Below are 22,469 nucleotides of genomic sequence, written 5' to 3'. Positions count from 1 at the left end.
AGTCAGGAAATCAAGCCACAGCAGGGCATGGAAAGGCTAAAGGGTTGGCAATTTCTGCTCTAGAGAGAGCAGAGAAAGCTCTGTTCCTGTCTCCTTGTGTTTGGTGACGGCCTGCTAAATCAGAAGAATCTTCGTCCCCACTTGTCACATCAATCAAACCGGGTGGGTAACGGTAGAAGGGTTTTACAGGAGAGTATCCAGGTGGCTCCGAAAGGACACCCCGAGTCCCCCGTCCCCACAGCAAGAGAACTACTAGCAAACTTCTCCTTCATCTGCAAGCAGCTACACCATCAGATGATTAAACGCTTGGCATCTGAAGGAACCGGGATTCTGGATCAGCTAATTGTAAACGTGTGGGTCGGGAAGTTATTTAACTTTTCTGAGCCTTCGTTTCCTCCGGTGAAAATGGAGACATCATTCAGCTCCTATGGTTAACCGAAAACCACCTGTAAAAACAGTCAATTCTTTGGAGGGGAAGAGTCCCCTGTGGTACCATTCACTTGACAAGAACACCAAGGCACTGTCAGTCACTCCAGGGGTGTGCACCCCTTCGGGAAGTGCTCAGTGGGATCAGTCCTCGGTTTCAAAGTCCCTTTGGAGCAGTGAACCTTTCCCTCCGAGATTCCTGGGGAAGGAACCCGCTCCCGGCCCCAAGGCACAACAGCCCCGCACACACGCGTGACCGTGCAGGAAATTTCTGAGGGTGGCGGCCACTGGGGCTCTGCAGGAGCCCGGGGGAAGAAGCCCCACTTGATGGTACGGTGGGGTTCGAGACCCCGCAGGTCCCTCCTTCCAGGGGACACCTGAACGAAGTGAAAGCTGCTCAATCATCCGAGGGCGCCAGAGCGCTCCATCTGCAAACTGGGGGGATCCCAAGGGTGCTGTGCGAGAACCTGGTACGTGGGCCGCCCCAGGACGCCCCCCACTCCACTCCGACCCCGGAAATCCCATCCCCACTCGCTTCCCCTCTGGGAGCGCGCTTTTCGGGGCCTCCTATCAGTCCTCTCCTGGCCCCCTGGACCTCCATCTCCCCACCAGAGCAGGGCGCAGACGGCAAAGCAGTGTCCCCCATCCTGGTCCCCAAGAAAGTTCTCCCTGTTCCCCTCTCCTCGATCTCAAAGAAAGGGGTGCAGAAGACGAAGCCTAAATAAAAACAGGAAACTCGATTTAAAAAAAAAAAAAGAAGAAGCCTCATTCAGGCTGAATTACGGGTAAGAGTATTTAAAAGAAGAAAGAAAAAAAGAGTCCGGAAATGCAAAGCTGAAGGCGGTTTTGCCGCCGTAACCCGGGCCCAGCCGCAGATCCGGGGGCTGATCTCCGCCGCGCGGCTGCAGTAAACACGCGGTGAGCGGCGCCCGCGGCCGGAGCCCGGCCGGAGTGGGCCGGAGAGGGACCGGCCGCGCGTCCACGCGCCCGGCAACGTCCTCGCCGGCCGCTCTCCAGCCCAGGGCCCCGCTCACCAGAGCTGGGGAGGGCGCGCCGGGCCAGGGCGCCGGGGACGTGTGCGCACCCCTCTCCCCACCGCTCGACGGGAGCAGGGGTCGGCACCGCCGTTAAGGAGAGTAGCCTGCACCCCGCGGCGCAGCCGGGGCGCCCTGGGGTGCCGCTCGCCAGCGCCCGGGACAGGGCGCACGCGGCTGAGCGCTGTCCGTCTCCCCGCGCCTCGGCGGGTGCACGCGAGGTCGCAAAGCCGCTGGGAGCGCAGCCCGTCCCGCTCCGCGGGGCAAGCAGTCCAGGCGCAGGGGAGCTGTGCGCACCCCTCTCGGCGGACGCTCAGGGGGCGGCCCCGACCCCGCGCACAGCCTTGGCCCAGGTCCCGGGCTCCCTGGACGCGGGCGGGCGCACAGAGCCGGGGCGCACGGGCTGTACGCGCCGGGAGAAGTCCGCAAGCCGGTCCCGCGGCTCCCCGAGGTCCCCCGAAGTCCCCGGCCCCGGTCGTCTCCCCCACCTCCCAGACGCAGCCTGAGGCGAGCGCTTACCGGTCCCGGCGCGGCTGGCAGGGGCTGGGGCGGCTCGGGCCGGCGGCCGCTGGGAGCGACGGCGCTGGGCGCGAGTGAGCCTCGAGGGAGGGAGGCGGGGCGCGGTAGGGGCGCCCCGCCTGCTGACAGCCCGCATACTCCACTTCCCACTTTGTTTCCTTTTTACTTGCAACAGGAAAAACAACAGGTCCTCCTGCAGCTTCTTCTGCAGCTGCGCCCTCCCCTCCCGCCCCCCAAGTCCCCACCCCGTCTGCGGTTGGAGGGGCATCATTCCAGGGCCTCTGGAAGCTGCACCTTGACCTTCTTCAAAACAAGTTTATATGTATTTATATATAAAAGAAAACAACCAAATAAAGGTCCTAAGAGCCCATAAGAGCCCCACGCCTTCCACATTCACACACTAAAGAATTTCAACAGTGGCCAGAGAAAAGCGGGAGGCAGCCAGGAGCACCCCCAAAGCCAAGTGCAGGGAACTGGGCAGGAGGGAGGGTAAGTGGGGCGGAGCTTGGAGCTCAAAGTCCCACTCCGCTCAGCCCTGGAGGGAAACGGTGGCCTCCAGGCTTTGATGGGTAGAGAGCATGGGGGTTGGGGGCCAGCGCGCCACCCCCCCACCCCCGCCGCGCCCCGCCCCGGATTACAGTAGTGGCTTCAGATCCTTCTAGGATGTGATGGGGGATGAGCCAGTCAATAGCTTAATCAAATGACTTAAAGGACCCTCCCCAACCCAGCCTGCGAGGTAAAGCACCTGTTTGGTTCCCTTGGACAGATGAAGACACTGAGGCTTGGGGAGGGGCTCTTTCTATCCAAGAGATTCCCTGGCCTCTCAGGACCGTCTCGGGCTCAGTGCTGGCTACAGCAACGGAAGGAGCAGGCGGTTCTGTGTCTAGACAGGAAAGAGGAGAGAATTTGGGCAAGATGAGTGGGTTACTAAGTGGTCCCAGTTTTCTAAGATCTAGGATGCAGGCTCTGATCTCTCAACTGGATGATACCTGTGGAGGAACCAGGAGGGACCGTGGGTCTCTTTGGCAGAGAATGTTGGGTCTGTCCCCAGGAGTGTACATCCTTCCCAACAGGACATCTGAGGCTCACAGCCTCACTCCTACCCCAGGCCAGGACCACTCCAGGGCGATACTGTCAAAAGCTGGAAGACAAATGGACATTTCAGAGAGAAAATCTGATGGCAGGTTTGGATGTTTCCAAACATCTGTCCTAGCCCTGCTTTTGCCTGGTTGTAATTTAAACACTGCTTGCTGGTTTTCAGAGCTGGTTGTAAGAAACAGTCAGATTAGGAACGCTTTTGCATCATCCAAAGGAGCTCTTCGTTGAATAAGTATTTGCTGACCGCCAGTCAGATCATGCTTTGTAATATGCAAGACGGGAGACCTGCCAAGACGGGAGACCTGCCAAGTGCTCAGATGTGCTTCACACGCTGTTATCTCTGATCTCCACAATAGCCTCCCAAGGCTATTGTCTATTGCCCAAGGCTATTGGCTATTGACTATCATCCTCACTTGAAAGATACGAAAACTGAGGCTCAGGAAGGTTGAATCCTTTTGAGGGGCCACACAGTCAGTGTCTAACTGCTTCCAGATCCTCGATTCTTTGCCCATGCCACACTGCTTATGCCCCAGTCCAAGAAGTTTCACTTTCCTGAAACCCCAATGCACTTCCTTTTAGAGACCAAACCGTAAGACTTATTCCCCTCTTTTGCCTGGGGTACCAGGAAAGTCAAGCTAACTGTGGCAACAAGTACGGTCAATATGGCCCCTCAAGTTCCCAGTAGACTTCTGCCTTTCTCTCTACAATTTCTGATCTCTCTCACTTTATTTTTAACTGTTGTCATGTGTGTTTTGGAGGAAGCTACTTCAAGTTCCTTTTGAATTGTAAGTGAAATGGGCCCGCCAAGGTGGAGAATTTATAGCAGTCCTAGAAGAAAAGTGGCACTTGGGCTGTAGGGAAGTCAACACATGTTACTCCCGTGACCTCCTGACTGGGAAAGACTTTGGCCCCATTTTATGGAAGGGAAAAGAGATCTTGGGTATTAAGGGGGCAGCTGGTCGGTGGAGAACGGCTCGGATGGACAGGAGGCACCCCGCGGGCCTCTCAGAGGAGCACACAGAGCCCTCCAGACCAGTTTCCTTCTGGGCCTGCCACCTTGTCCTGCAGAAGTTCCCCCTCCAAACGCCAAGCCAGCCTCCACAGCTTCTCACGGATGCAGTAAGCGTCTCTGCTCTGTTCGACCTTGAGTGCTTTCACCACCGCCACCCACACATGCCCGCAGCAGGGTTAACTCAGTGTAGCCGGAGCCAAGATGAGCACCTGGCTGCAGGGGGACAAGTGAGGAGCTCACTTCCTCAGCCCCTCCACAACGGGCTCCAGACACCTGCCTCCATGCCCCATCCTGGCACGAAGCCCACTTTGCCGAGGGGCCTTTCCTTCCAGGCAGGGCAAAAATTATCCAGCTCAAACCCTTGCCCATTTGCCTTGGCCAAGGAAAGTGTGGTGAAGATTCACAATTAAGAGCACCTTCCCTGCAGCCAAAGTGCCTGGCACGGCCACTGTGGAGCTGTGTGACCTCAGGTGAGTGGCTTAAGCTCTCTGTGCCTCCATTTCCTCATCTGAAAAACAAGGATTCTGATAATGGCTTTCAACGTTTAGAATTGTTGTTAGGATTAAATGAGTTAATACATGTAAAGTGCTCCTAAGGATACCTGACACAGAGTGAACCCCCAGAAAATGGTAGTTATTGGGTTATTCCAGATCAGCATCTTTGTGCTTTGTGGGATGGGGTGTTTCTGCTCTAGGACAATATTTTTCAATAGCAGTGACAGCAGGTTGTGACGTATTAACACATTAGTGTACTGGAAATCCACTCAGCAGGTCAAGTTTATAAAAATGCAACAGAATAAACAATACCAGATTGTATTCCACGTAGTAAGGGTGGTATCCCTCCCTGAGGCTTTTTGTCCCATTTATAGGTATGTGTGGGTGACCATTAAGTCAAGATGTAACATGCATCCTCACTGCAGGTCCCTGTCAGCACAACGAGAAAGCTGCTGCCTTCTGGGGACAACAACATAATGGTGGTGGCAATGGAAGGGCAGTGCAGATGGGTGGAGAACTCGGCCAAGGTCAGGCTTGATTCCTGGAAAGTCTGACTTTTGAGGACACAGGTTCCAGCGAGTGCAGAGAGATGGCCGGGGGGGATACCTGAGGAAGAGAAGCTGGGGCTCCAGGCTGTGCCTGCCATGTGGGGAATGACCCGGGGGTGGATGGTTTGTGCCCTCGCACTTCATTCACCTCAGGTCAGAGCTGGACCGAAGGGCCCAGGAAGACCCAGACAAGCCAGAGGTGGCCCAGATGAACCTGGCTCCTGTGGGACCAGGGCTGAACTGATGGGGACTGAGTTTCTGGGCCCACCTGGATGAGAGCTCCAAACAGAAATCGAGTTATCCTTTTTGTAAAACACGCACACTCGGGGGCTTCCCTGGTGGCGCAGTGGTTGAGAGTCCGCCTGCCAATTCAGGGGACACGGGTTTGAGCCCTGGTCCAGGAAGATCCCACATGCCGCGGAGCAAATAAGCCCGTGCGCCACAACTACTGAAGCCCACGCGCCTAGAGCCCGAGCTCCGCAACAAGAGAAGCCACCGCAATGAGAAGCCCGCGCGCCGCAACGAAGAGTAGCCCCCGCTCGCCGCAACTAGAGAAAGCCTGCGCGCAGCGACGAATACCCAACACAGCCAAAAATAAATAAAAAATTAAATCTTAAAAAAAAAAACCCAGGGCTTCCCTGGTGGCGCAGTGGTTGAGAGTCCACCTGCTGATGCAGGGGACGCGGGTTCGTGCCCTGGTCCGGGAGGATCCCGCATGCCGTGGAGCGGCTGGGCCCGTGGGCCATGGCCGCTGAGCCTGCGTATCCGGAGCCTGTGCTCCGCAGCGGGAGAGGCCACAGCAGTGAGAGGCCCGCGTACCGCAAAAAAACAAAAAACAAAAAACCCCAAAACACACACTCAAAACCCAGGCTGCCTGGGTTCAAATCCCAGCCGTGCAACCCTGGGGTAGTCCCTTCAGCACCTCCTGACCGTGCGCTGGGGAGGGTTCCCTGAGCGGATGATCCCGCCTCTAGCACAGTCAATGCTCCAGAAACAGCAGCTGGCTTTAAACAAATCCTCTAAAGCTCTTCCTAGTCTAGGGTGTGGGGGAAATGTGGAAAGGGGAGGGGGGGGAGGAGCGGGGTTTGGGGTCATAAGGCTAGATCCAGCCCCTGCACCTTCATACACCGGGGTTGACCCAGGTTTTGCAACACTGATTCATTTGGCAAGTTCCGGGCTTTGGGATATAGCACTGTATGAGCCAAAGACCTGCCCTCCTGGGGCTTACACTCCAGTGAGAAGAGAAACTATGAAGAATGAAAATAGGATACAGTGTCATGGAGTACTAAGTGCTGCAAAGAAATATTCAGCAGGTTAGGAGGGGAGAGGGGTGGGGGAGGGGACACTGGCGGTCAGGACCTTCCAGCAGAGCGAGGATCTGCACGAGGGGAGGGAAGGCCCTGCTGGATGGAAGGGAATCCCCGCCGGAGGGAACAGGCCAGTGCAAAGGTGCTGAGCACGTTGGAGGACCAGGAAGGAGGCCAGGGAGGCTGGAGGTGAGGTGGGTGCAAACAGCAAAGGGAAGGATCTGGGGAGGGGCAGTGGGATATTTGGGATTTGGCTGAAAGAGTGATGAGAAGCAGAGGGAGGGTTCTAAGCTGAGCTGGGCTGTGATTTACATGTTAAAAAGTCTACAATATACACGTATATACTTCCTTGCTCTGCCAACCCTAAAGTTCTAGAAATAGTAACCCCCAAGAAGCAACGAGCACACAGCCAGCACCCAGATCTGGGTCTCTAATCCCACTCTGCTCAATAAAAAGACCAGGACTCCTTGGAGAAATGGCTGATTCTTTGATGAGGACAGGAAATAGACAAGATGAGCCTGGAGCATCTTACAGTGCCAGAAAGAGAAGAACACAGCAAAAACGAAACGAAACGCCACAGTGATGGGGTTAGGGACACGGCAGTGAACTGAACAGGCTTCTAATGGCCGGTGAGGGGACAGTTTGAGCAACAAAATAAGGCATTATTGGATTAGAACCCAAGGTATAAAATCTGTACCCAGCTCTTTCCCTATGGACATACTATGGGGTGTTAATAATCAGCCATGAGACTACAGCCCTCAGGAGAGTGTAACTTTCCTGCAGAGCTACAGCCGTTTGCCTGGAGCGTTGCCACCTTAAAAGATTAATTCACATCTCCCATATTATTAACACTACAGCTGTAAACTTCTAAGAAACAAATGAATACTTCTACAACATAAATCTGGGAAGAGAAATTAGGAAATTAAATTTAAAACTGGTAGTATTTAGGGCTTCCCTGGTGGCGCAGTGGTTGAGAGTCCGCCTGCCGATGCAGGGGACGCAGGTTCGTGCCCCGGTCCGGGAAGATCCCACATGCCGCGGAGCGGCTGGGCCCGTGGGCCATGGCCGCTGAGCCTGCGCGTCCCGAGCCTGTGCTCCGCAACAGGAGAGGCCACAACAGTGAGAGGCCCGCGTACCGCAAAAACAAAACAACTAATAGTATTTAAATCATAATAAGCAGGAAAGATTGAGAATTTAAATTCTTTGAAGGCAGAGATCATTTTTTATTTATCTTTACTATCAGAACAGTTGTCATTATATTTAATTCAATAAATTATTTTTAAAGTGAATGACAAAAAAAAAAGAGCCCAAGGTATAAAATAAATATCTGTGAGTCCAGACTGATATAAGTAAATGATTGAATAAATAAATAAACAAGGGAGACTAATCTCCTGCACAGAAGAACACCAGATAATTTGGGAAGAGGCTTCACCTGCCCTCACGTAGGAGGAGCTGAACTCAGCACCCCTTCAGTGTAGGCTTGTGACTTCTTCCAAAGAGGACACAAGGGAAGGAGGGACAAAGGTGGACTTCCCAGTGGAGACGCCTGGCAGCCACCACCACAGCCAGGTGATCAAGGTTCCCATCATCAGTGGTAAGTATGTTGACAGCAGGCACCCTTGATGTGATGTGACGAGAATGACACTTTGCTCTGTGGTCTTCCCCACAAGAGCCCATAAACACTAGTCTAGTCATGAGAAAAAAACAAAAAAACAAAACCCAAACCACCACGCAAACCCAAATGAGGGAACGGTCTACAAAAATACCTGACCAGCCCTCCTCATAACTGTCAAGATTATCAAAGACGAGGAAAATCTGAGAAACTGTTGCAGCCAAGAGCAGCCTAAGGTGACATGACAACGAAATGTCATGTGGTGTTCTGGCTGGGATCTCGGAACAGAAAAGGGACATTAGGTAAAAACTAAGGTAATCTGGATGAAGTATGAACTTTAGTTAATAGTCATGTACTTGTGACAAAAGTACCATCGCAATGTAAGATGTTAGCAATGGAGAAACTAGGTGTGGAATATATGAGAACTCCCTATGCTATCTTTGCAACTTCTCTGTAAATCTGAAACTACTCTAAAATCTAAAATTTATTTATGGGACTTCCCTGGAGGTCCAGTGGTTAAGACTCCACGCTTCCAATGCATGGAGCGTGGGTTTGATCCCTGGTCGGGGAACTGAGATCCCACATGCCATGTGCCGCGGCCAAAAAATAAATAAATTTGCAAATTTTTATTTAAAGAAAAAATATTAGAATGATGCTGGGGGGATGCAGGGAAGGACCAGGCTGAATGCCTTGGGGCCAGAAAAGATGTGCAGAAAGCAAGGGCATCGTGTTAAAAGCCTGGAGTACAATGATTTAGGCAGTTAGCTGGAGTCACAGAATGGGAGGGGGTGCAGCACAGAAGGTTCAGAGGCAAGGCCTTTATTCTCTGACCCTGGAGACTCAGCCCGTGGGGTCTGATGGGGCTGGGGGTTGGGTATTCTGGAACCTTCTCTTCTGGGAGCCCTGAGACCTAGACCTGCTCCCACATCGTCCAGTATGTCTCCTCCTCTGTAAAATGATAATAAAAAGTTGTGATGCCAACTTCAGAGAGCTTGCGAGACTAAAAGGACATGTTTCAGTGAAAGTGGTCTGGAGACAGACAACGCTTTGCAAATAGGGTGCAGAAGAGGCAGTGCTGGATGGAGCTGGGCCTTGCTCTCCCCCGATGACATCCCGGTACACACTTTACCCCCTGCTCTAAAAGCTTCTATCTACCTAGAACATGCCACTCTAGATAGCTATCTTTAAAGGCGCCCATTCTGAGGAGCACTGTCATGTGAAACGCTAAAAACCTCAATGAGAAAGCATCCAACTGGGTTCTTTTCCCACAGACAGAAAAAGCATCAGTAAGAGAAGGACAGAGGAAGATTCAAGACAGACAAAAGGAGGACACAGACAGGAATGGGAGAGGGCCACGTGAAGACGGAGGCAGAGATTGGAAGGATGTGGCCACCAGCTGAAGGCCTCCTGCAGCCACAAGATGCTGGAAGAGGCCAGGAAGGAATCTCTCCTAGAGTCTACGGAGGGGGCGGCCCTGCTGACACCTTGAGTTTGAACTTCTGGAAGGAAGAAACTGAGGCAGTGCCTTGGGTAACTGGCCAAGGTCACCCAGTTGGCAGGTGGGATTAGCGGACCCGGTGTGCCTAGGTCAATAGCTTCACCACTAGGTGGCAGCCTTCCTATGACCCTGAAGTCAGATGACCCGGAGGGTGTGGAGTCTATCAGACAAGCAGCAGCAGTAAGTTGGCCCATGAACCCAAAGTGAGAGGAAGAAAATGTGTCACCTCAGCATTGTGGAGGGCCTTCCCCTTGGACAGAACTGTCCAGAGGAAGGCATGGTCCATCCACTGAATGGAATAGTATGCAGCCATTGAAAATAGTGATTCTGAAGACCTGGGGCATCATGGGAAGTGATCCCATCACGAAGTGAAAAGGGCTCAATGCAGAATTGCCTCTGTGCTGGGTTCCCACAGCATAAGTGCCCCATACACGCACGTGTGTAGCAGGAGGTGACTTAGAACAGTGAAAGCTGTGTGGGAGGAGGCTGACAGATGTTTTTCTTTCTGTTTCATTTTCTAGTCACACTTTGCCAAATGTGTAATAAAAATGCAAAAATGTAAAACTTGATTTCCTCTCCCCAAGTCAGAGCTAATGCCTCTAACCGCTCTTTACATCAGGACATTAGATGAGCCATTGTTCCATCCTGCCTGGGCTCCAACCATATTGTACTGCAGCCAGATAGATGGTCACGTGTCTGCAAGTGAGGAACAGGGGTGACCCTGTACAGGGATGAGCCCCCAGGAGAAGGACTCATTTGGGAATACAGGTGGCATCCGGGAACTCTGTCAGTGGATAGCAGGTCTTCAGCCAATGGGAGCTCCAATCCGGGGAGGCACCAGATGACAAGGGCACCACGCTCTTGGGATGTGTGTCCAGCTCCTTTCTCTAGAAGCACTCCCCCCCAGTGCATCCCCGTGGCTATATTGCAGTCTTGGTCAGGTGTGCTTGCCTTTGAGCCTGCCCAGGTTGATGGAACCAGGGGTGGTCGCCTGGTGCCAGGTTTGCCAAGCAGTGATCTTCCCCAGAATATGGGTTAAGAACTAGAACAGTGTTTCTTCAGGTACGTGGAGCCTGGGCGCTGTAACATGTGAGCTGGGGAGCTGTGCGGCCTCTTATGCCCATCGAAAGGACGCAAGAGGGGAATTCCTTAGTGGTCCCGTGGTTAAGACTCCGTACTTCCAACGCACGGGACGAAGGTTCGATCCCTGGTTGGGGAGCTAAGATCCCACGTGCTGCGCGGCACGGCCAAAAAAAAAAAAAAAAAGAGGACTAAAGAAATCAGAGAGTCTGCTGTGCAGAGCAACGGAGGTTGAGAGAAGATTGTGAGGCAGGTGCGTGCAGGGCAAGAGAGGATCACAGACAAGAGACAGGATTTGGGGCAACTTTACAGCTCTCAGTCCGTGCATCTTTTTCAGGTCCCGTTGCATTCTTACCCTTGGGTTCTTCTGAAAGCCCCCTGCACCCTTAAGCCTTCCTCCCATATGCTGCTCAAAATCTCGACGCGTTTCCTAGAGCTGCTGTAACAAATTACCACAATCTGGGCGGTTTAAAACAACAGAAATGTATTCTTTCACAGTTCCGGAGGATAGAAGTTCGAAATCGAGGTGTTGGCAGGGTGGATTCCCTCCAGAAGTTCTGAGGGAGAATCTATTCCAGGCCTCTCTCTTATCCTCTGGGGGCTGCCTGCAATTCTTAGCATCCAACAGCTGGTACACGCATCACCCTAATCTCTACCCCTGTCTTCAAAGGGTATTCTCCCTACGCATCTGTGTCTTTGTCCGAATTTCCCTCTTCTTATAAAGACACCCTCGTCCAGCATGACCTCATCTTAACTCATTAGATCTGCAAAAACCTATTTCCAATTAAGGTCACATTCTGAGGTTCCAGGTGGGCATGAATTTTAGGAGGACAATAGTCCACCCAGGACAAAGTCTTTTGACTTAGGTTCTGTCATTTGAAACAAACAAACAAATCCCAATTAATATAGAAATTGGTATCAGAAGGGGGGTGTTGAAAGAAACAGCTTTTCAAAGAAAGTATTGAAACTAGATATCTTTTTTAAAAATTTTATTGAAGTGTAGTTGATTTAAAATGTTATGTTAATTTCTTCTGTACAGCAGAGACTCTAATATATATATAATATATATATATAATATATATATATTCTTTTTCATATTCTTTTCTGTTATGGTTTGTCACAGGATTTTTTTAAATAGATCTTTATTGGCGTATAATTGCTTCACAATACTGTGTTAATTTCTGTTGCACAGCAAAGCGAATCAGCCATAAGCATACAGGTCCCCATATCCCCTCCCTCTTGAGCCTCCCTCCCACCTTCCCTATCCCACCCCTCTAGGTCCCTATCCCACCCCTCTAGGTCCTCGCAGAGCACAGAGCTGATCTCCCTGTGCTATGCTGCCGCTTCCTACTAGCTATCTATTTTACATTTAGTAGTGTATATATGTCAATGCTACTCTCACTTAGCCCCAGCTTCCCCTCCCCGCCCCATGTCCTCAAGGCCATTCTCTGTGTCTGCGACTTTATTCCTGCCCTGCCACTAGGTTCATCAGTACCATTTCTTTTAGATTCCATATATATGTGTTAGCATATGGTATTTGTTTTTCTCTTTCTGACTTACTTCACTCTGTATGACCGACTCTAGGTCCATCCACCTCACTACAAATAACTCAGTTTCATTTCTTTTTATGGCTGAGTAATATTCCATTGTATACATGTGTCACATCTTCTTTATCCATTCATCTGTCGATGGACACTTAGATTGCTTCCATGTCCTGGCTATTGTAAATAGAGCTGCAATGAACATTGTGGTACATGACTCTTTTTGAATTATGGTTTTCTCAGGGTATATGCCCAGTAGTGGGATTGATGGGTCATATGGTAGTTCTAGTTTTAGTTTTTTAAGGAACCTCCATACTGTTCTCCATAGCGGCTGTATCAATTTACATTCCCACCAGTAGTGCAAGAGGGCTTCCTTTTCACCACACCCTTTCCAGCATTTATTGTTTCTAGATTTTTTGATGATGGCCATTCTGACCAGCGTGAGGTGATATACCTCATTGTAGTTTTGATTTGCATTTCTCTAATAATTAGTAATGTTGAGCATCTTTTCATGTGCTTCTTGGCCATCTGTATGTCTTCCTTGGTGAAATGTCTATTTAGGTCTTCTGCCCATTTCTTAACTGGATTGCTTGTTTTTTTGATATTGAGCTCCATGAGCTGTTTGTATATTTTGGAGATTAATCCTTTGTCTGTTGTTTCATTTGCAAATATTTTCTCCCATTCTGAGATTTGTCTCTTTGTCTTGCTTATGGTTTCCTTTGCTGTGCAAAAGCTTTTAAGTTTAATTAAGTCCGATTTGTTTATTTTTGTTTTTATTTCCGTTACTCTAGGAGGTGGGTCAAAAAAGATCTTGCTGTGGTTTATGTCAAAGAGTGTTTTTCCTATGTTTTCCTCTAAGAGCTTTAGAGTGTCTGCTCTTACATTTAAGTCTTTAATCCATTTGGAGTTTATTTTTGTGTATATTGTTAGGGAGTGTTCTAATTTCATTCTTTTACATGTAGCTGTCCAGTTTTCCCAGCACCACTTATTGAAGAGATTGTCTTTTCTGCACTGTATGTTCTTGCCTCCTTTGTTGTAAATTAGGTGCCCATATGTGTGTGGGTTTATCTCTGGGCATTCTATCTTGTACCATTGATCTATATTTCTGTTTTTGTCCTGATTACTGTAGCTTAGTGGTATGGTTTGAAGTCGGGGAGCCTGATTCCTCCAGCTCCGTTTTTCTTTCTCAAGATTGCCTTGGCTATTCGGGGTCTTTTGCATTTCCATACGAATTGTAAACTTTTTTGTTCTAATTCTGTGAAGAATGCCATTGGTAGTTTGATAGGGATTGCGTTGAATCTGTAGACTGCTTTGGGTAGTATGGTCATTTTCACAATATTGATTCTTCCAATCCAAGAACATGGTATATCTCTCCAGCTATTTATGTCATCTTTGATTTCTTTCATCAGTGTTTTATAGTTTTCTGAGTACAAGTTTTTCGCCTCCTTAGGCAGGTTTATTCCTAGGTATTTTATTCTTTTTGTTGCAATGGTAAATGGGAGTGTTTCCTTAATTTCTCTTTCTTATTTCTCATTGTTGGTGTATAGGAATGCCAGTGATTTCTGTGCATTAATCTTGTATCCTGCAACTTTACCAAATTCACTGATTAGCTCTAGTAGTTTTCTGGTGGCATCTTTAGGATTCTCTATGTATAGTATCATGTCATCAGCAAACAGTGACAGTTTTACTCTTCTTTTCCAATTTGTATTCCTTTTATTTCTTTTTCTACTCTGATTGCCGTGGCTAGGACTTCCAAAACTATGTTAAATAAGAGTGGTGAGAGTGGAATCCTTGTTTTGTTCCTGATCTTAGTGGAAATGCTTTCAGTTTTTCACCATTGAGTATGATGTTTGCTGTGGATTTGTCATATATGACCTTTATTATGTTGAGGTAGGTTCCCTCTATGCCCATTTTCTGGAGAGTTTTTATCATAAATTGGTGTTGAATTTTGTCAAAAGCTTTTCTGCATCTATTGAGATGATCATATGGTCTTTATTCTTCAATTTGTTGATATGGTTTATCACATTGATTGATTTGTGTATATTGAAGAATCCTTGCATCCCTGGGATAAACCCCACTTGATCATGGTGTATGATCCTTTTAATGTGCTGTTGGATTCTGTTTGCTAGTATTTTGTTCAGGATTTTTGCATCTGTGTTCATCAGTGATATCAGTCTATAATTTTCTTTTTTTGTGATATCTTTTTCTGGTTTTGGTATCAGGGTGATGGTGGCTTCGTAGAATGAATTTGGGAGTGTTCCTCCCTCTGCAATCTTTTGAAAGAGTTTGAGAAGGATTGGTGTTAACTCTTCTCTAAATGTTTGATAGAATTTTTGATAGAACCTGTGAAGCCATCTGGTCCTGAACTTCTGTTTGTTGGAAGATTTTTAATTACGGTTTCAATTTCATTACTTCTGATAGGTCTGTTTATATTTTCTAATTCTTCCTGGTTCAGTCTTGGAAAGTTGTACCTTTCCAAGAATTTGTCCATTTCTTCGTGGTTGTCCATTTTATTGGCATATCGTTGTTTGTTGTAGTCTCTTATAATCCTTTGTATTTCTGCAGTGTCAGTTGTGACTTCTCCTTTTTCATTTCTAATTTTATTGATTTGCGTCCTCTCCCTTTTTTTTCTTGATGAGTCTGGCTAAGAGTTTATCACTTTTGTTTATCTTCTCAGAGAGCCAGCTTTTAGTTTTATGATCTTTGCTATTGTTTTCTTCGTTTCTATTTCATTTGTTTCTGCTCTGATTTTTATGATTTCTTTCCTTCTACTAACTTTGGGTTTTCTTTGTTCTTCTTCTCTAGTTGTTTTAAGTGTAGGGTTAGATTGTTTATTTGAGATTTTTCTTGTTTCTTGACATGAGATTGTGGTGCTCTAAACTTCCCTCTTAGAACTGCTTTTGCTGTGTCCCATAGGTTTTGGGTCGTCATGTTTTTGTTGTCATTTGTTTCTATGTATTTTTAAATTTTTTCTTTGACTTCTTCAGTGATCTCTTGGTTATTTAGTAGTGCACTGTTTAGCCTCCATGTATTTGTGTTTTTTTACAGTTTTTTTCCTGTAATTGATTTCCAGTCTCATAGCGTTGTGGTCAGAAAAGTTCCTTGATACGATTTCAATTTTCTTAAATTTACTGAGGCTTGATTTGTGACCCAAGGTGTGATCTATCCTGGAGAATGTTCCATGTGCACTTGAGAAGAAAGTGTATTCTGCCACTTTTGGGTGGAATGTTCTATAAATATCAATTAGATCTATCTGGTCTATTGTATTTATTTATTTATTCTGTCTTATTTATTTTCTGTTTGGATGATGTGTCCATTGGTGTAAGTGGGGTGTTAAAGTCCCCCACTATTATTGTGTTACTGTTGATTTCTCCTTTCATGGTTGTTAGCATTTGCCTTATGTATTGAGGTGCTCCTATGTTGGATGCATAAACATTTATAATTGTTATAGCTTTTTCTTGGATTGGTTCCTTGATCATTATGTAGTGTCCTTCCTTATCTCTTGTAACAGTCTTTATTTTAAAGTCTATTTTATCTGATACAAGTATTGCTACCCCAGCTTTCTTTTGATTTCCATTTGCATGGAATATCTTTTTCCATCCCCTTCACTTTCAGTCTGTATGTGTCTCTAGGTCTGAAGTGGGTCTCTTGTAGACAGCATATATATGGGTCTTGCTTTTGTATCCATTCAGCCAGTCTGTGTCTTTGGTTGGGGCATTTAATCCATTTACATTCAAGGTTATTATTGATATGTATGTTCCTATTACCATTTTCTTAATTGTTTTGGGTTTGTTTTTGTGGGTCTTTTTCTTCTCTTGTGTTTCCTGCTTAGAGAAGTTTCTTTAGCATTTGTTGTAAAGCTGGTTTGGTGGTGCTGAAGTCTCTTAGCTTTTGCTTGTCTGAAAAGCTTTTGATTTCTCCATTGAATCTGAACGAGATCCTTGTTGCTGGGTAGAGTAATCTTGGTTGTAGGTTTTTCTCTTTCATCACTTTAAGTGTATCCTGCCACTCCCTTCTGGCTTGCAGAGTTTCCACTGAAAAATCAGCCGATAACCTTATGGGATTCCTTTGTATGTTATTTTGTGTTTTTCCCTTGCTGCTTTTAATATTTTTTCTTTGAAGTTAATTTTTGTTAGTTTGATTAATATGTGTCTTGGTGTGTTTCTCCTGGGGATTATCCTGTGGGACTCTCTGTGCTTCCTGGACTTGGGTGACTATTTCCTTTCCCATGTTATGGAACTTTTCAACTATAATCTCTTTAAATATTTTCTCAGACGCTTTCTTTTTCTCTTCTTCTTCTGGGACCCCTATCATTCGAATGTTGGTGTGTTTAGTGTTGTCCCAGAGGTCTCTGAGATTGTCTTCAATTCCTTTCATTCTTTTTTCTTTATTCTGTTCCTCAGCAGTTATTTCTGCCATTTTGTCTTCCAGCTCACTTGTTCGTTCTTCTCCCTCCGTTATTCTCTTATGGATTCCTTCTAGGGTATTTTTCACTTCAGTTACTGTGTTGTTCATCTCTGTTTGTTTGTTCTTTAGTTCTTCTAGGTCTTTGTTAAACATTTCTTGTATTTTCTCAATCTGTGCCTGCATTCTATTTCTGAGATTCTGGATCATCTTTACTATCATTCCTCTGAATTCTTTTTCAGGTAGATTACCTATTTCCTCCTCATTTATTTGGTCTTGTAGGTTTTTACCTTGCTCCTTCATCTGTGATGTAATTTTTTGCCGTCTCATTTTTTTTTGATGAGTTGAATTGTGTTCCTGTCTTACTGGTTGTTTGATCTGAGGCTTCCAACGCCAGGGTTTGTAGCCTATTGGGTAGAGCTGGATCTTGGTGCTGAAATGAGGAACTCCATGAGACCTCACTCCAATGAATATTCTTTGGAGTCTGAGGTTCTCTGTTAGTCCAGTGGTTCGGACTCAGAGCTCCCACCGCAGGAGCTTCGGCCAGACCCAGGGCTCATGAACCAAGATCCCGCAAGCCGCTGGTTCACTCTGGGGCTCCTTCCGTCTCCTTGGGCGTCCGAGTCCCCCACCAGCGGCCAGCAGGTGCCCCAATTGTAGGGAGACACTAACTCCACGTCTTCCCACACCACCATCTTGACTCTGCCTGCAGGATACTTTTTGAAACATTTTTTTGGGGGCCATGCCTCACAGCTTGCGGGATCTTAGTTCCCCGACCGGGGATCAAACCCCAGCAGTGGAAGCACAGAGTCCTAACCACTGGACTGCCAGGGAAGTTCCCTGTCACAGGATATTGAATATTGAAACTAGGTGACCTGAGGTAGAGTGAGGGGCAGTGAGGGTTCCTTATCCGGGGACAGGACACCAGCAGGTCTAGGTACGTGGTAACAGATCAGTTAAATTACTTTCAATGGGACTTCCCCAGTGGTGCAGTGGTTAAGAATCTGCCTGCCAATGCAGGGGACATGGGTTCGAGCCCTGGTCTGGGAAGATCCCACATGCCTTGGAGCAACTAAGCCTGTGTGCCACAACTACTGAGCCTGTGCTCTAGAGCCTGAGAGCCACAACTACTGAGCCCGCACGTCACAACTACTGAGCCTGTGCTATAGAGCCCACGAGCCACAACTACTGAGCCCATGTGCTGCAACTACTGAAGCCCGCACGCCGTAGGGCCTGTGCTCCACAACAAGAGAAGCCACCACAATGAGAAGCCCACGCACTGCAACAAGGAGTTGCTCCCGCTCACCGCAACTAGAGAAAGCCCGTGCGCAGCAACAAAGACCTGACGCAGCCAAAAATAAATAAATACATAAATTTATTTAAAAAAATTACTTTCAATGGTCTCATGTGGCCCAGAACATGTACCAATCAAGGCTGATACTTCAGGAAACTTGGTAGCAAAAGGTCCAGGCTGCCAGTCTGTGCGTTACTTCTAGCTGTCTTCAGAAGGTGCTACAAGATGAGTTCAATTCTGTTCAGTTCTGTTCAGTTCTGCTCAAGATCAGGAAAAAGAAGGGCAAATATCTAAGTCTGTCAAGGGAAATGCTTTTCTCCTATAGCTGGTGACTACCCAGGGTCTGCTAATCATGCACCTGCTCTAAATGGCAGCCACATTCTCTGTCTCACCCTGTTTCTAACGCTCAGGGAGCACTGAACAGAAAAGGCAGCGAGCTTAGTGGTTGGAATGGGGCTATCTGGGAAGAGCCACAGGAGTGGACAACCCTTAACCTCTGGTCTCTCTAAAGCCTCCTTTTGTCAAGTGGCCAGAGGGCAGGCAGGGGTAACATCCCAAGAGAATTTAGAGAAAAAGTCTTCTTTCCACCCCAAGTCAGATGATGATTCCTCTTCTCATCTTTAGGCTAAAAGAAGAAACTGGCCACCATGCTTGCTGCTAAGAAACCCCAGCCCTGGGGCACGGCCCAGCCTAAGGCTGAGTATTGAACTGGGCAGGATTTCATGGAATTGGATATTAGTAAATGACGCGACCCAAAGTAAAATGGACAGGCAACCAACTAGGATTTTATGGGGGTTGAAACTCCAGGAAACCCTAAAACTTGGAAGTTGGGGCTTGTGATGTCTTACCCTCTGGGCGTTTCCCAGGCCCAAGTACTGGCACCAACAAGAAGCAGGCTGTCGGGGCAGCTGCATCCTCTTCTAGAAAAAGCCTTCCCAAGAACCTTTCAAGGGCAGGCCTGAAAGACTCTAGACAAGGGGTCTCTTCCCAGTGGGCAGAACCTGGGGCAGCCACACTTGCCAACAGAGGAGCCGAGGTAGGTAACCAGCAGAGCAAACCCCACGTGATAGCTTATTCCTAAAGTTTCATTTACTGTGCCCGTCTAGAAGGCCATGCTGTGTGCTCTGTATGGAGTTTCCCTTTTTTGCTCTACAGATCAAGTACGGTAGGGGAGGTTAAATTGATCATTTAGTCTATCAGTCGAGGGGGATCCTGAGGGGCCACCGCAGAGGAGATTCCGCAGAAATAGAGGGGGGTGGGGATCAGCTGGAGACGGCAGCTCTGAGGACGGAGCGCTGGGCGCCATGGTTTGACAGGGCTTGGACTGCCTCGCGTTTGGCGTGGCGGGCGAAGCATCTGTGGTTGAGTTTGTGGTGTCAAGGTTAAGCAAGGGCAACTGGAACGGAGATGTCTGGGGAAAGCCGAAGGAGAACAGCAAGGCTGTGGGTACTGGGCAGGACAGACCGCCTATCCAGCCCCCTTTTCTGGTCACCCTCCCTTGTGTGGTCATGAGGACAGGCAACTCGGAACAGAAAATTGACCACTAGCCATAGCTCTCTGGGCCAGAAGGGAGGCCTTGATCCAAGAGAGGAGAGTCAGCTCCTTCTCCGGAAATGGGCTTGGGACCTGGAAATGGTTCTCTTTGGGTGAAGGGATCCAGGATCCATCAGCTTGGCAGGTGCGATGCAGGTGGGCAAATGGGAACAAGCCAGCAGCGCTGAGAGAGTGTCCAGGGCTGTCTGGTCCCATCACCCCAAAGCTGGGCTGCGTCTCTGGGTCCCATGGGCACATCCTATACATCGGCCATGGAGTCCCCTTTCCTCTTGGAGGTGCACATCCTGTACATCGGCCATGGAGTCCCCTTTCCTCTTGGAGCTAACAGCGCTGATTTCTGATTCTCGGAACCACACATATGGTGGGACAGCGACCTATACTGGGGTATCCGGTGAGGCTGAGGTTCGAGAACACAGTAGACGTGGGGAACCAAGGGAGCCGACACAGCTAGCCCCCCAGGGTTGCGGGCTGCCCTCCATGCTGTACCATGAGCTGTGACTTGCGGCTCCAGAGCAGCCCGGGCTCTCTCTCTGACTCTGGGCCTTTGCTCGTGCTGTTCCCCTTGCCTGGAGCACCCTTCCCCGCTCCCCCTTCTGCCCCTACCCCATACTTTATTTGCCTGGCTACTCAGCACAGGTGTTACCCACCTGGCTCCCTTGCCCAGAGCGGGTCCCCATCTTTACTCCAGGCTGTGCCGTCCCCACTGCAGACTTGGTCTGCTCGACCGTGACTGCCTGTGTGCTCAGCTGCTCCCTGGGGTCAGGGGCTCTGCACGGACCTGGCCTGGCTCCCCGGCCCTGAGCTCCGTGTCGGGCACCCAGAGACTGTTGCAAGTGAGTCTGTAGAAATGCTGAATGAATCGGATGAATGAATGGCACAGTCACGGCCGGACAAGTCAGGCTTTGCCCAGGAGAAGGGTCAGGGGACTGTAGCCAAGGGAGAGGAAAGTTCTGGTCCCAGCCAGTATGGAAACAGCTCTTTCATTTCCTTCCAGCAGGAACCTGACACCCAGTGACACTGAAACTGGAGGCTCGGAGGCCTAACAGCCTCAGGGAGGCAGGGAGGCTGGACTCACCTTTCAGAGTGGCCCCTCCACCCCTCATATCACCAGAGATGTGGCTTCAGCCTGGTTCAGTCCATCCCTAGGTCCTGCCCCTAGCGTAGGAACAAATGCTGTTTCCCATTTGAGGATGAGGACGTAGGAACCCCTGCTCCTCCCATCAGGCGGGCTCCTAGCCTCCCCCCACCAGCCTCCCAGGGTCTAGCATCCTGTCTACGCTGAGCAGCAGCCCACGGAGTCCAGAGCTTGTAGCTGGGGGGCAGGGCATGCCCGCGCACCCCTCTCTCTGGCTTCCCCAGGTTGCCTTCCCAGGCAGGCCTCCGCCTTCACCCCACCACCCACCAGCTCGCCCTGATGAAAGAGCAATGGTGCAAAATTCGTTGGGGAGAAAAACAGGAAGTGGAGCTGGAGAGCAAGGCTGCAGAAGCACTACCCAGCGGAGACCGCGGCAGCCCCCTTCCACCCGCAGTCTTACAGGAAAGCGGTGAGCGGGCAGCCCCGCCTGAGCATGGGAGTGCGGTGGGGAGAATCCAGAAAGAACCCTTTGCCCGGGGGGGCTTTTCTTTAGACCAAACATCACACCTGCATCCCGCATTTTACATCTTCTCTCCCTTTTTTTTTTTTTTTTTTTTTTGCGGTACGCGGGCCTCTCACTGCTGTGGCCTCTCCCGTTGCGGAGCACGGGCTCCGGACGCGCAGGCTCAGCGGCCACGGCTCACGGGCCCAGCCGCGGAATGCGGGATCCTCCCGGACCGGGGCAGGAACCCACGTCCCCTGCATCGGCAGGCGGACTCTCAACCACTGCGCCACCAGGGAAGCCCCTTCTCTCACCTTCTGATAACAACTCCTCAAGGATGGTAACTTTACCCCATTTTGCAGGTAAGCAAAGAAACCCAGAGAAGTTAAGTGACTTGGTGGAGGCCACACAGCCTTTCCCACGGCTGGGTCATGGCTCCTTGATTCTTTCTCAGACTTCAATTTCTATTTGTGGTGTGTTTTTGTTCTGGGCCTGTGAGTGCGCAGTGGGTGAGGGGAGGATGGGAGGGGAGGGCCGTTTCTGGCTCCTGCATCTCAGCACATCTGAGCTGGTGGGAAGAATGGGGGCGGGGCCGGCAGCTGAGGGCAACCCTTGAGGTTCTGGTTCCTGGAATGTGTGAGCTGGGAGGACCAGGAGAGGAGAAGGGGGGCGTCAGGGAGGGGAAGGCACCCAGATGACAGCCTCAGAGGGAGGGCACCGCCCCCCCCAATCCAAAATCAGGTGTTTATGACCTCAACGGGCCCACGGTCCAAAGGACTCAGAACTTCAGGTGAGGTCAGAGCTCGCTTTCCCTCGCAGGCCTGGAACTTGGGGTAGCCCCAATTCTTTCTCTCACTCTATGTGTCTGAGAAGCATCATCAGAACGGGGCCCCAGGGAAAAGAGGCGGGACTCCAGGTGGCCTGAGCAGCGAGGTGATGGGGTGGGGAGGGTACCCCGCAAAGGCCGCTCCCCATCCGGGCCCGAGGCCTCACCTTGACCCCAGCTCTCCCCGACCCCAGGGTCGTGAAACCCACCTCACCCTGCTTGCCCTGCCCCAGGACAGACCCCAGCGGGCAAACGGGGGCTTCTGGGGACCCTCCCCACTGAGTCCCCACCCCCAAGCCTCTCGCTGGCCTGGCCCCCCCCGAGACCTTGACCCCCGGGGCCTCCCCTGTGCTTTAGCCCCCTGTGCCGCACCCACCTGCTTCCTGGCCACCCCCCTACCTCCAGCTGCTGCTGGGCTTCCCCCCAACATTCCACAGAGCTCTCCCGCCCCTGCGGAAGGCGCTGCTGCCCCGCGGTCCCTGAGGTGGGGACCGTGGCGTCGTGCTGTGGCCTTCGCTCGCTGCCACACGCCACCGAGCGACCTCTGCCGCGACAGGGGCCCCTTTCCCAGAAGCGTCTGCGGCTGTGAGACCACACGGAGCCGTGTGCTGTCCCCGTGGGCAAGCAAGACAGGCTCCCGCCCTC

At 49.9% G+C, this 22,469-nt stretch overlaps 1 protein-coding gene across 1 annotated transcript in view; it reads right to left on the bottom strand.

The window, feature by feature from the left end:
- The window catches only part of PIK3CD (phosphatidylinositol-4,5-bisphosphate 3-kinase catalytic subunit delta), a 50,815-nt gene extending 48,662 nt beyond the window's left edge, over nt 1-2,153 (bottom strand). The window contains exon 1 of the mRNA XM_067719465.1: nt 1,980-2,153. The gene's annotated coding sequence lies outside the window, so the exon portion shown is untranslated. The remainder of the gene's footprint in view (nt 1-1,979) is intronic.
- Between the last annotated feature and the right edge of the window lie 20,316 nt (nt 2,154-22,469).

This window comes from Pseudorca crassidens, chromosome 2 (assembly GCF_039906515.1).
Source record: "Pseudorca crassidens isolate mPseCra1 chromosome 2, mPseCra1.hap1, whole genome shotgun sequence".
Lineage (NCBI taxonomy): Eukaryota > Metazoa > Chordata > Mammalia > Artiodactyla > Delphinidae > Pseudorca > Pseudorca crassidens.
This window is presented reverse-complemented; position numbering and strand designations above follow the sequence as displayed.